The 13,016-nt window shown below is 34.9% G+C and overlaps 1 protein-coding gene across 2 annotated transcripts in view; it reads right to left on the bottom strand.

The window, feature by feature from the left end:
* The window catches only part of CSRNP3 (cysteine and serine rich nuclear protein 3), a 175,677-nt gene extending 163,148 nt beyond the window's left edge, over nucleotides 1–12,529 (bottom strand). For both annotated transcript variants that reach the window (XM_036884390.2, XM_036884391.2), the window contains exon 1: nucleotides 12,335–12,529. The gene's annotated coding sequence lies outside the window, so the exon portion shown is untranslated. The remainder of the gene's footprint in view (nucleotides 1–12,334) is intronic.
* Nucleotides 12,530–13,016: the final 487 nt, after the last annotated feature.

Below are 13,016 nucleotides of genomic sequence, written 5' to 3' on the forward strand. Positions count from 1 at the left end.
TGTCATGTGAAATGGATGTAAATAATTTGTGTGTATTTGGTCACACTCATACTTTCCATTCTTAGTGGCCCTGAAGAATCTTGAACAATGTCATTAAAGAGAGATTGAACTATATGATTAGATATCTGAATAAACCCAATGAAAGGGTGGGAAAAAATGTTCCAGTGCATAACAGACACTTGTTGGGGAAGAGCAAGAGAGAGTCATCCTATTATTTTTGTGTGTGTTTTCCAGTCTGATTCTGTTGCAGTGTGCTCTGACGGTAGTACTAAAATTGCAATGTTACAATTATTTCCATGGCAACAGACAGTGTTATCTTGCCGGAGAAGCTAAATTGTGAGAGAGATTAAGATACTAGCCCTTTCAGATGTCTGCAGTAATAAGTGGGAAGGGAGAACAGCTGAGGAAGAAGAGAGTTATTAGAAATGTCCTAGAACGGGTTTGTCCTATCTGCATAGTGAAGTGAAAGCAATAGTAAACATTAAGTCACCCTACAACACAGTCACTCTATAATGCTATTTTGAGAGTACGTGGCTGGAAGAAATTGTTAGCAAACAAAAATACAGATGATTGGATTTACATTTTCAATCACTGGAAAAGAGTATGATGTTCATTGGGTATTCCTTAGACATCAAAAATTTTAGATTTCAGAGTGTCCTGACAAGGTCATGTATTTCCTACATCCAAAAAATATGGAGCTTTCATAGGTTTTCTTGACCCATATAATAGGGGTACTGTATTATTACTGATCCTATATCCAATAATTCTTTTTAAGAAGTATATAAAATAACAATTTTCTCAACACTGTATCTTATATGAAAATAGTTAATGATTTGTATACCAATCAAATAGAATAATCGTATTTTGAATTAAAATATTCAAATGGACAGTTCAGTACTTTTATACAAACCCAGACTCTCAAAAGACAAGTGGTTATAAGTATTTAATAGGAGAAGAAAATTGTAAGTTATGAATTGCTCTGTTCAATTTATGATGTCATGAGAAATAACTGAGCTGAGACAGATCACTAAAAGAATGTAAGGGTAAAAATGTAAGTTGCCATTTTGAGATCAGAACTACTATGTCTGTTGGGTTCACAAACCTTTCTACAAATTAAAATTAATTTTCCAAAAACCAGTTTAGAGCTTATTTGGCTCTCTCCCAGGAACTTAAATATTTGTTATTAGGCAAATTTTACAGAATAAAGTATCCAATGGTTGATTTTACAATTTTACAATTATATGACACTAGATGCCCCAATATATATATAGTAAACCTCCACATTCATATGTATATTTTCATGTACCTTTTTTTTTTTTTGAGAGGGCATATCTTATATTTATTGATCAAATGGTTGTTAACAACAATAAAATTCTGTATAGGGGACTCAATGCACAATCATTAATCAACCCCAAGCCTAATTCTCAACAGTCTCCAATCTTCTAAAGTATAATGAACAAGTTCTTACATGGTGAACAGTGCAAGGGCAGACATCACAGAAACTTTCGGTTTTGATCACACATTATGAACCATAAACAATCAGGTCAAATATGAATATTCGTTTGATTTTTATACTTGATTTATATGTGGATCCCACATTTCTCCCTTTATTATTATTATTATTATTATTTTTAATAAAATGCTGAAGTGGTAGGTAGATGTAAGATAAAGGTAGAAAACTTAGTTTAGTGTTGTAAGATAGCAAATGTAGATGATCATTTTCATGTACCTTTTATTCTTGCCCCCACTGCAACAACACTGCTCATAGAGCCAGTACACAACCACGGGTCTCGGTTGATTACCAAGGTTAATTAACAAAAGCTAGAACAAGACAAGGACAGATTGTTGGAACTAGAGATGAATGCAGAATAAAGGTGAGTAAGAGTGAAGGTACACTGAACGGTCCTGGGAACATGGAGGGAACAGAGGAAATGGGAGAAAGAGTCTGAGAAGGATGGATGGAAATCCCAAAGGAGAATGAACAATTTAGCAATATGAGAGATCTGGATGTTGATTTTTATCAAGAATTTAGTTATGGAAGAGCAACAGGTAGAAGAAACCAGCCTGCGTTGTAGGGTCTATGGAGAAATGCTAGTTCCAAGGATGATGGAGTTTGGTGCATCTCCCTTTAGATTGAGAGGGAATGGGAAGAACTGCTTTAATCTGAACTTGTGGTGATACCTGGATCCCCCATTAAAAACATATGTTAATTTGAAATTTAAGATCTGAGAAGCTGCAGCTGGTAAAAGCTTAGGAAAATAAAGCAATCTGCATTTACTACTAATTTGCCTGCAGGTATAAGGAAACAGCAATACTGTATGGCACTAGGACTTTATTAAGCTAATCATTGAAATTTCCCAGGAAGACTTTTACAAAATAAAGAGTCCGAGGGACTGCCAGGAATCATGGTATGATGAAAAGAATGAAGCCAATTGGTTAAAAACCTGGTTTCATCATTTCCTAAATGGTTCTTCAGTGAGTTACTTAATTTCTCTGAACCAGTTTTCTCACCTATAAAATGGCACTAATGGTAACTGTTTAATGGTATGAGATGTGACCTGTAGGTGCTTTCCTAGTAATTAACTTCTGCATTCTCCATTGGTATGTATTATGTATTCCAGATGTCCTGCACTATAGCTAAAACAAAACAAAAACCACGCTCTAGAATCTTGGCTGAGCATGTACTTTAGCCAGATTAGTAAACAAAGGAGAACTTTGAGGTAGGAGGGACCTGACCAAATTATTTGCATTTGGAGGTGTTGAATGGCAAAAGCACAAAAACTCAAGAAAATGATACAGTTTTCTAATAAGGATGTTCTTGCAAAAGCCCACCTCAAACTCCAGGCAGGATGCAAGGGCTCCCTAAGAAGTCGCTTAACCACCGAGTCTTACCAACAGCAATCTGAAGAGACCTGTCAGGGTACGTTCCCTCCCTGGTCAAGAGACCATGTCTTACCAAAGGGCCACCTCACACTCCAGGAAGGAAGGTGAATTGATTAATTCTAAACATGCAATTTTGTAACCTAGATTTTCTCCACTTACAACAAGAAGATGTTCCCTGGATTCAATATTTTCCAAAACCATGTGCTTCTGTTTTGATTTTCATTTTTGTATTTAAGGCTACATAACCTTTCACTGAATAGCTAGCTATGCCATTATACTTAATTAAAACTCTAAAGGGAGCTGCTTGGTTTCATTTTAAATATTTATTATTACAAATCAAGTATAATTAACATTTTTCTCTCGTATGTCTTTCTGTATATTCCTGATTTTATCTTTAGGATGAATTCCTAGAAGTGGAAGCACTGAGCTTTCAATATGCATTGCTAAATTCCAGTTTATGCATCTTTAATAGTCTATTGGCATGTCATTTCACCACACCCTTGCCATTATGGGGCATTGCTTTTCTTTCATTTCTGTAAGTTTTTCAGATAGTCAAAAAGAATAAGAGCAAACACACACACAGTATTTGCTATGTCCCAGGTGCTGTTCTAGCATTTTATATATGTATTAAGCTGGATTCTATGGCGGCATTCCCCTTTCACCCGCCTCAGTGTGCATTCCTTGTATAAATCTGGGATTACAGATATGGTGATACACCACTCCTATGATTATGTTCACACTATATGGCAATGGGATTTTGCATATATAATTAAGAGCCCAGGTCAGAGACCAGATAGAGAGATTATCTAGGTGGACCTCACCTAATCACATGAGCCCTTTCAATCTAGAGGTCAGAAACAACAGAGAGATTCTCTGTGACTAATTTAAAGAGGGAAGGGGTCCTGTGCCAAAGAGTATGTGCAGCCTCCAAGAGTGAAAGAACTCCAGCTGCAGTAAGCAGGAAACAGGACTTTAGTCCTATAACCACAAGGAACCGAATTTTGCCAACAATGAGTTTGAAAGGAAATTGTCCCCCATGGTAAACAAACAAGAACTTGGCTGAGCTGACACCTTGGTTTTAGTCGTATGAGACCCTTGCTTAGTCACACTGTGAAGGACTTTCGACCTGTAATACTTACTATATTCCAATGAAAGATGGGCGTTGTTTGAGGCACTAAGTTTGGGGCAACTTGATACACAGCAATAGAAAATGAATACAACATGTATCATCTCATTTAATGTTTATCACACACATAAAAGGTAGGCATTATTATTAATACCACTTTCAGATTAAAAACTAAAGCACAGAGAATTAAAGTGACGAGGCCACGCTTGTAGAGCTAATTATTCAGAGGCAGCATTTGAACCCAGGCACTTCGACATTTGAAATCATACTTTTAATCATCACACTGTTCCTTGACTCTCGATGGTATCCTACTGCTTGAAATTGTTTTTCTTTGGATACTTGTGAATTAGAACTATTTTTCTCCATGTGCTTTCTTTATATTCTTAATGGTTGTGTGTGTTGTGTATAAGTTATTTAACATTGTTTTTCCTGGTAAAGTATAAATTTTGTGTTTGAACATTTTATTATAGCTATAAAGAGCATGCTTTGGTTTGTGATTTGGGATATTTTTACACTACCTTTGCAGAGAAATAGATCGTGAACCCTCTTTATATTCAGGTAACTTCATGGAGTTTAAATGAGAATTCTTTGAGTTTTTTTTTTTTCATACTGTCCATTTTGTTCTGTGTCTTTCTTTGTTAATAATTGCTTTTCTTTTAAATAAATACATCATAATAATCTTGTTGAGTCCTTACTTGGTGTTAGAAACTAAATCTGTGAATATGTTCTCTCATTTGCACTTAAACAATGACTGAATTTACATATTAGTATTATTTCCTTTTTATCATTGAGAAACATGAAGCTCAGAATGTAAGTAACATGCATTTTGGATGTACGACTCCTTTGTGACAGGAAATGTTTTTAAAAAGTACACATGCCACTTTGCAGAAGTTTAAAAACAAAACATGGAAGACAAAAGGAGAATAAAATTGAATAAATTACTCTTATTAAAAATGAGTATATAATTAGAGTAATTTTGGAAATTTTTAAAATATTGGAAATATTTTTATATTTAAAAAATATAAAAACATAGATGATGTTTTAGCCTAGATGTTACAGATTCTTCAAGAAGTTATAGATATATACCTGTCTGATTTTTAATCATTTTTGATTAGTGTAGCATATAGCAAAATGACCCACAAGATTTTAATGAGTGATGCTTTGTGTTGAAAAGACGGTCTATGATCAAATGAGTCTGGAAAATTCTAAATACCATATACCCTTTATGGAGAGTCTCACTGTGCATTAGTGTAGCAAAGGCTTTATAGGAATGGGTATTGTTTAAATTTTGTGCAGATTTTTCCAAACTTATTTAACCATAGACTTTGTTTCATGGAATATTCAGTTGCTCAGAACTTATGTAGCATTTGTTTTCACAATTATAGAAACACAGATAGGAAAACACTATCTCATACAATTTTAACTAGCTGATGTCTAATGATTTAATTGCAGTTAATATGGAAAAATAGAAGAACTACCCAATTAAGAAAATTTTATGGCTTTTTTAAAAACCCTTTAAAGAGGAATAAAACTTAGGAAGCCGTTAAAAATCCTGGGTATCATTTTGTTCCTTCCATTCTTGGTTTATATATAGAAAAGGATGACTAGCAATAACAACTAAAACTGCACACATTTCCTTATTATGAAAAGTGTTGTGCATAGGTCTATCAATCTTTACAATATCATCCAGGTTAATAACTGAATTCTACAGAAAGGGAAACAGGTTCAAATAGCTTAAGTAACTTGCCAAAATATACAGAGCTATGAAGTTGGCATGTCTGAGAGCTGAACTACAGTCTCTCTGACTGCAAAGTCCATTATGCATTCCATCAACTATTATGCTGTACTACCTAGAAAACAAATAGGTAAGCCAAAGTTATAATATCCCATTAGCTCAGAGTATGCATTTCTAGAAACAGACATGCTGACTGGCTGACCGGATCATCCATTCAAGGGGTATGTATGTATATACACAGTTTCCATATAAATGAGCATGTTTATGGTATATTAGTAATCAATCTTTCTCTTCAGACTCACAAACATCATATCAGGGCATGACATTCTTTTATGCTTTTTTTCAGTTCCACCTGGCTGCTGTGGACCGTGGGAGTCCAGCAGTAGTCCTTATGGGCTTACATTTACTTGAGACATATTACACCTCAGCAGAATGAGTGTATTAACTCTCACCATACAACCTGGGTTTCTTTGTAGTTGATTCATCTTGTCACTTGCCAAGTATTATGGCTTAGAATTGTTCACCAGATACATTATAAATGGCAGAAAATAGGCCTAGAGCAAAAAAAAAAATTGCTGAAAGAATTTTAACTTTAAAGTTGCTGAACAACTTTAACTCAAGAGAGTGGGGATTTATTGAATAAGAATATATGTATGAGAGCACTCAGAGGGGTAAAAGTGTACCTCTTATTTAACTTTTATATTACATGTTAATATAAAAGTTACTAATTTATAATTAATCCATTTATTTAATCTACGATGGCCTGTGTGTATCAGAATAGTAGTAGAATGAAAGAGTATAGCACAGAAATTCATGACTTGCAGAATAAATACAGATGACATCCCCTGTGAGACTAGGAGAGCGCAAATGGTGTTTGCACAAAAAAAGTCTGCAATACAAAATTCTGCATGGCTTAATGACATTAATGTAACATGAGAGCTGTGCACTGAAGAGCATTAACAGAGAGGCACATGAAAGGAAGGGACTCTCAGAATGTAATGGGTGTCTGTCATTGGGAAGGTTCAAGAAAAGGGTACAATGTCTACCTGACAAGATCATTCACTTATTTATTCTCTTGACAAACAATTTGGGGGCACATAACATGTACCAGCTTTATTAACAGGTGGTGGTGATACAGAGTCAAAGGAAACCCCTGCCACTGAGAATTATAACTGAGGTAGTTGAATAAAAGTTTGTAGAGAGGTCAAAGAAGTGACTATACTGACCATGCCAAGAAGCGATGGCAGGGGGAGGACAGGCCTGAAGTGGCCCCAGGCTGCTCTCAGCCCCGCCCCTGAGCTGTATGAAGATCTCTGCATACAGAAGTTTATGACGGAGCCTGCAACCTGAGTGCCACATTTGACACTCCTCCCGGTGGGCAGCCTGGGAGAGTCCTCTGAGGGCCCTGATTTAGATAACATAGTAAGCAGATGATCTACAATTTTCCTTAAGAGCTTTATGAGCTACGAGAAAGGAATTTTGGGAAAGCAAAACAAGATTTTTTTTTTTAATGGCTTTTGAAAACCTTTCCCAGAATCTTTCTCCCTTAATATGCTGACAACATCACCACGAGTATTACCCGGAAAATGATGGATGACAAATATTGATTTTTCCATGGCTAGTGTAACCTGGGACAGAAGAGGAAATCTTTGTAAATACATTCAAGAGTCCTGTTTAGGAAGTTATTTGTTTCATTTAACAAATATGTTGTTACATCCACAACATGACAGCAACTAACTGTCAACACTTGGTAGAAAACAAAACTAAAATGCATTTTTGACACTGACGACAAAGGCAAAAAGTCAAGTTAAGGATCAGACTCAAAAGATACCAAGGGCAGGTCTAAAGTGGAGAGTTCTGGGCCACACTAAAATTCCTATGTTGTGAAGCATTTGAGACCATTTGGCCATGCCGAGCCTTTTCACTTCTTTCAATGTCCTCTTAAACTCTGCTTTTCTTTCATCCAGTATTTAACGCAATATAGCCAATATTTAATACAAACACATAGTACTTGGCTGTGTTATTTTGCATAAGCAAATGCTCAGTTTCCCACTAAAAAATGGCTGTAAGAATCCCTCACTGTGCCTTACTTTCTTCATAAGCAAAATGAGATTATTCCAGGAAGGAATAGTCTCTACAGGCCAGTCTATGCTTCTAGGGTAATGGAAGACTAAAATAGTCAAAGGGAATACATGAAAATCAAACGAGGATTTCCCAAAGGACTTCATAGTCCATATTCTTTAAAGATATAAAAATTAGACATAATGACTAATCTTACCTGGCATTTGGTGATTTTTCTTTAAAATAGTATTATTAAAAATGTGCATGTTGAGTCAGGAGGATTGTTGTTGCATTGAAGGTAGTGTGTCAAGCTCTTAATCTGACGAAAGTACGAAGGCTTTGGAAATACATCACATGGCTACTATCTACCTTTTTGGCCATGACAGTGAAATGAATGGCAAAGTTGATCTTGTGTCAAGTGGTTTCCTTGCTAAAGTGTTATCCTTAGAATTAGCCTTGCTTTTATCAAGGTGATCCTAATCCTGAATTAAATGCCTGAGAAGTTATATTGAGTCTCTTCTCAGAGAATGCACATTCAACAGTTTTCAGGTCAAACTATTAAGTCTGTAATAACTACTGAGATCTAAATTATCTGAGAATCAGGTGCTCTGCCCACGTGATTCATTGAGATACATGGAACATCCAAACATGATCTTTGGTTTGATAATCAAATCCATTCTTTGCTCCTTGATTTACAATATGGTAATTCAAGAGTAATGCTGCTGCTTTGGACCAATCTCCTTTTTATACCTTTAAAAGCCATATATTATACTATAAAGTATTGAATATATGCTAAGTCAAAAAAGACTTCCGATCAATAGTTTTGAATTACTGATCTACCATAGTACAAATGTTAAAGCAGTTTTTCATTTGCTTGAATTACCTTAAGTATATAGCTTAACTACATAGTTGAGCATTGTGAAATCTTCCCCAAGCTATCTTACCCTGGTGGAATTTCCATTTCTTTTAAATCCCACCCTCCCGCTTCCGGCAATGCAGGGTTATTGGCCAAACTAATGTATTTCCATTATGCACTGGAGACAATCTATATAAAGTTATCTGCCTATATTATAGGGGAAGCTATTAATATTTCATTTCCTAAGACTATCTGGTGAGACTTAAGAGAACCATGTAAACTCACCTACAAATCGGGGAAACTACTTTTAGCAAATAAAGAAGCATGAAGCAGTAAAGAGACTCTCCTAACAAACTGTATTTTAACATGTTCCATACTTGAGTGTAAGCCTGTGCAATGCATTATTTTCAGGAACTTCACATACACTTGATAACTTTCATTGTTCCTGAAATGAAGAGTTGTTTTTATGTGCAGATAGCATAATTCATTTATGAGTCCCTCTGATTTGTTGTTTGCATACTCTTCATGTCATCGTATTTAGGCTGAAAGTGCTCCCACTGAAGTGCTTTGCTATGTTAATTGATAAAAACTAAATACTTCCTATTATTCTCTTTTTGAAAAATGTGCTGACATACCAAATTAATTTAACATACCCATTAACTAATGTATTGGCTAGATAATAGATATATTAAAACATGATTTAAGCATGTGGAACTTTATTTGCTACATTGCTAGCAATAAATCTAAAAGACTAGCATTAATGTTATGAAAATGAAGTATTACATGTCAAAAACATTTAGATGAATAGAAAAGGAGAAAAGAGGAATATCCTTTGAATTCTAATAAAATAATAGGAAGATACAACAGCTTTATGATTTTTCCTCTTGACATTTAGCTGAGAGAAAAAAATTTTATAATGAGAATGTTTTAATTTAAGAGACGGCCTAGGGTAGAATCCAACAATTACAATTTTTGCTTCCAAGCCTTTCAGAATGAATTTTTATTTCTAAATAAAAGGGCTCAAATTAAGCAAAAAGTACATATGTGTATTTACAATAATTCCTATTAAATTTCAAATGTTACCTTCGTATGAAAACAATTTTTAGGTTGTTGCAATGTGTAATTTTTTGTATATTAGATTAAGGTAAGGAAGTAACGGCATTAATCTAACATGGTCTGAACATTAAGTTAACAAAATTCTCAATCTGTCAAAATATGTATTTAATCCTCCTCTCTATCCATACATAGCCTGAACATACGTCTCAGTCTTTTCTTTTTATGATTAAAATGACTGATACATTTTTAAAAAAAGCATGTCTTCACTCACTGTCTTATTCAGGGTACTACTAATGCTACAACGTAAAAAGAAAAAGCAAACAGTATTATGCAAAAGGAGACAAAGTTTTATATAGTGCTCTGTATTAAAAATCTATATTTGAATCTTAAAAATGTTCACACCAAAGGAAAGACAAATGGTCTTGCTTTGCCATCTCTCACAGAGCAGCCTGGCAAGATTTTCATTTGCCGTGTTTCATCCTTCACTTGGACAGGAACCTCGTAACTGTTTTCTTTCATGCTTTTTTTCTCTCTTGCTTCCAAACTAGCCTATGCGCGCGCGCGCGCACACACACACACACACACACACACACACACACACACACACTTTTTTTTTCTGTAGTCTCTGCAGTAAACGCTACCATAGTCATTTCATGCAGCCGTCGGCCAGTGGGTGATAGAAAATGCTGATTGAAAAGGGTTTAGCTACTTCACATCCAAAATCCGTGAACCATTAAGGAAATTATAGAAAGCTGCAACGATATACTCTGGTTTTATTCAGAACCTTTCCCTTAGCGATTATTAAAAGGATGATATTTTTAGCCCAAGAAAGCAAAATGCATCTGCAGCAGCTGGTTTCCAAGGAAACAGAATAATTTAGAACCATGTGGAACTCTGCTCTCTAATTTTCATCAATTCTTCTTCAATCCTGGAGGTAACTTTACTCGTAACTTATAATTTCCAAAAAATATATAACTGCCTGACTTATTTTCTCTGCCACATTACAGGAGAATATCTTATCTAATATATCACCTTAAATTCCAACCTATGGGGGTGGATTAATTTGTACTGTCATTTTGTTTTAAAAACCAAAATCAGAAGAATCCATCCACACTTAGAAACATGGCAATATTTTAGTATCATATAATGATTTTTAAAGTCCAGAAATAGTTCAAATTCAGACTGCAAAAGAATATTGCTCGGGTCAATATAACACTTAAGTGTGTAAACATATTATTAGCTGCATATAGTTCATTTAAGAAATTAAGATAGTTCTCCATTCATCCACAGAATCTTTTCCCAATATTCAGTAGTTTTTCTCCACTTTTTAAATTTTGCAAGAACTGCTATGTTTTTGTGTGCCTTTCAAAGACAAAATCTGTCTCAAGCAAAAACAAAAAAAAAAGGCAAAAAAAATCTTTAGAAATTATATACATTCATTCCTATTAGTTTGTGATGCATTCAAAAGCAATATTTTTAAAATGTATGAACAAATCATTTGCATCACTGAAAGACTTTTATTTATTATTATAATCAACAAGTATTAATTGATTGTCAGTGTTCCCATCAGTAATAATCTTTCTTAAATGAAGCTTTATTTTAATGAGACTCCCACACCCTTAATTAACCTATATTTATGAATTAAAATAAATATAAAATTAAATGACTTGGAGTAAAATTATTTTTCTTATGTCTTTACTGGAAGTGTGTCATTTAGTCCATATTCAGAACTCTCCCCTGTTTTCCCTAAGGGAAAAATAAAGACACCATATAAGAGATGTGAGCAACTGGTAAAGTAAAATCTTAATTTTTGATCTGTTAAATAAATGATTATCTTTTGCATATTACCAATAGCATACATGCTGTTATGGAATTCTAGGTATATTTGACTGATAAATAAAATTACCAATAAATCTTGCCTATTAAGATGCTATCTTTCACAGTAATATTTAATCCTTTACAAACAGGTTTCTGAGCTTTTAAAATGAAAACAGCCCCATGCATGTTGATAAATACAGTTGTTTGTCATATAAGCTTACAATTTACTAAATTAAATGATACAACTCAATAGCATGAGATGGAGGAGTAAATTAAAGGACTTAAATGCACACAAATCATTCAGTTTAAATTAGCGCTACAAGAGTCTACCACGTGCAAAAATTATTTTCCCAAACCATGTATCGTATTGTAAATATTAAAAGACAACACATGAAATTTTATATTGTATATGCAGACAAAGCTCCATTTTCTCAGGACCTGTGGAATTTGCCTAGCTCTCCCTATCCTTGCTCTGATTCCCAGTAACATAAGCTTACATAAAAACAAACCCCCCAAAGCACACGATAACTCATTTTATCTATTAATTCGGTTCAATACCACTTCCTTAGAAAGTTATCCAAGATAACACATGCCTCTGGTGGTTTTTTCAGCTAAAGGAGAAAAGAACAGTTCATTGCAAAGCTTCCTAAGTAATAGAAGGGACACGCTTTTGGGAAATGCCTTCAGAATCATTTCCCTGTCATAAAATTGTCTCAGTAGGAATTGAGGAGCATTCTATTTGGAAGAAAAAGATGTTTTCCCCATTTATTTATTTATTTATTTATTTTTTGGTTCTTACCTGTAAATATGGTTTCTGGACTTCGGCTCCGTCAGAACAGACTGAGTTGTCGGCTCCTCCCTCGACTATCCATCAGCCAGCAGCTGACCAATCACAAAAGCCAGATCCTGGCATTCTCCGTTGGCTCATGCTCCCTGCTCCGCTTCTAGCCCTGCTTTCCTCCCACCCCCACTGTCTAGAGGACAAACCCTTGCAGCTGGGAGGGAGGGCGGGAGCGGAGGGAAGGAATATGGAGAGAGGAAAGGGAGAAAAAGATGAAAGCTATTTCAAAGAATAGCTCCAAATTATGGGAAATGTTTGCAGGTGAACTCAGCCTAAGTGAAATGTCTGGCTCTGCATTTAGGAAAGCAGGGCTAATCAGTGCCTCCCCATCTGAAATCAAAGCACAACAGTCATGGAAAAACCTAGGTAAATGGCTTATATTTTTAACTCCCACTGATTTTTCTCAGTGAAAAAAAAATGTATCTCCTCCTGGTACATTTTGATATGTAGATAGAGGAGGTTGAACCTGAACATCAACAGTATGCATATACAGTTTGCAAAGAGAGAAAATGAGTCAAGATCCTTTGCATTAATGTAGCATATTGTTTGCATTTCAACCTCTGTTTGGCACTGGTGCCATTTAAAACCAGTTTCAGAACCTAATCAGTATGAAAAAGATAATTCTTGCTGGAAATTAGAA

Source organism: Manis pentadactyla, chromosome 8 (assembly GCF_030020395.1).
Source record: "Manis pentadactyla isolate mManPen7 chromosome 8, mManPen7.hap1, whole genome shotgun sequence".
In the NCBI taxonomy this organism is placed as follows: Eukaryota; Metazoa; Chordata; class Mammalia; order Pholidota; family Manidae; genus Manis; species Manis pentadactyla.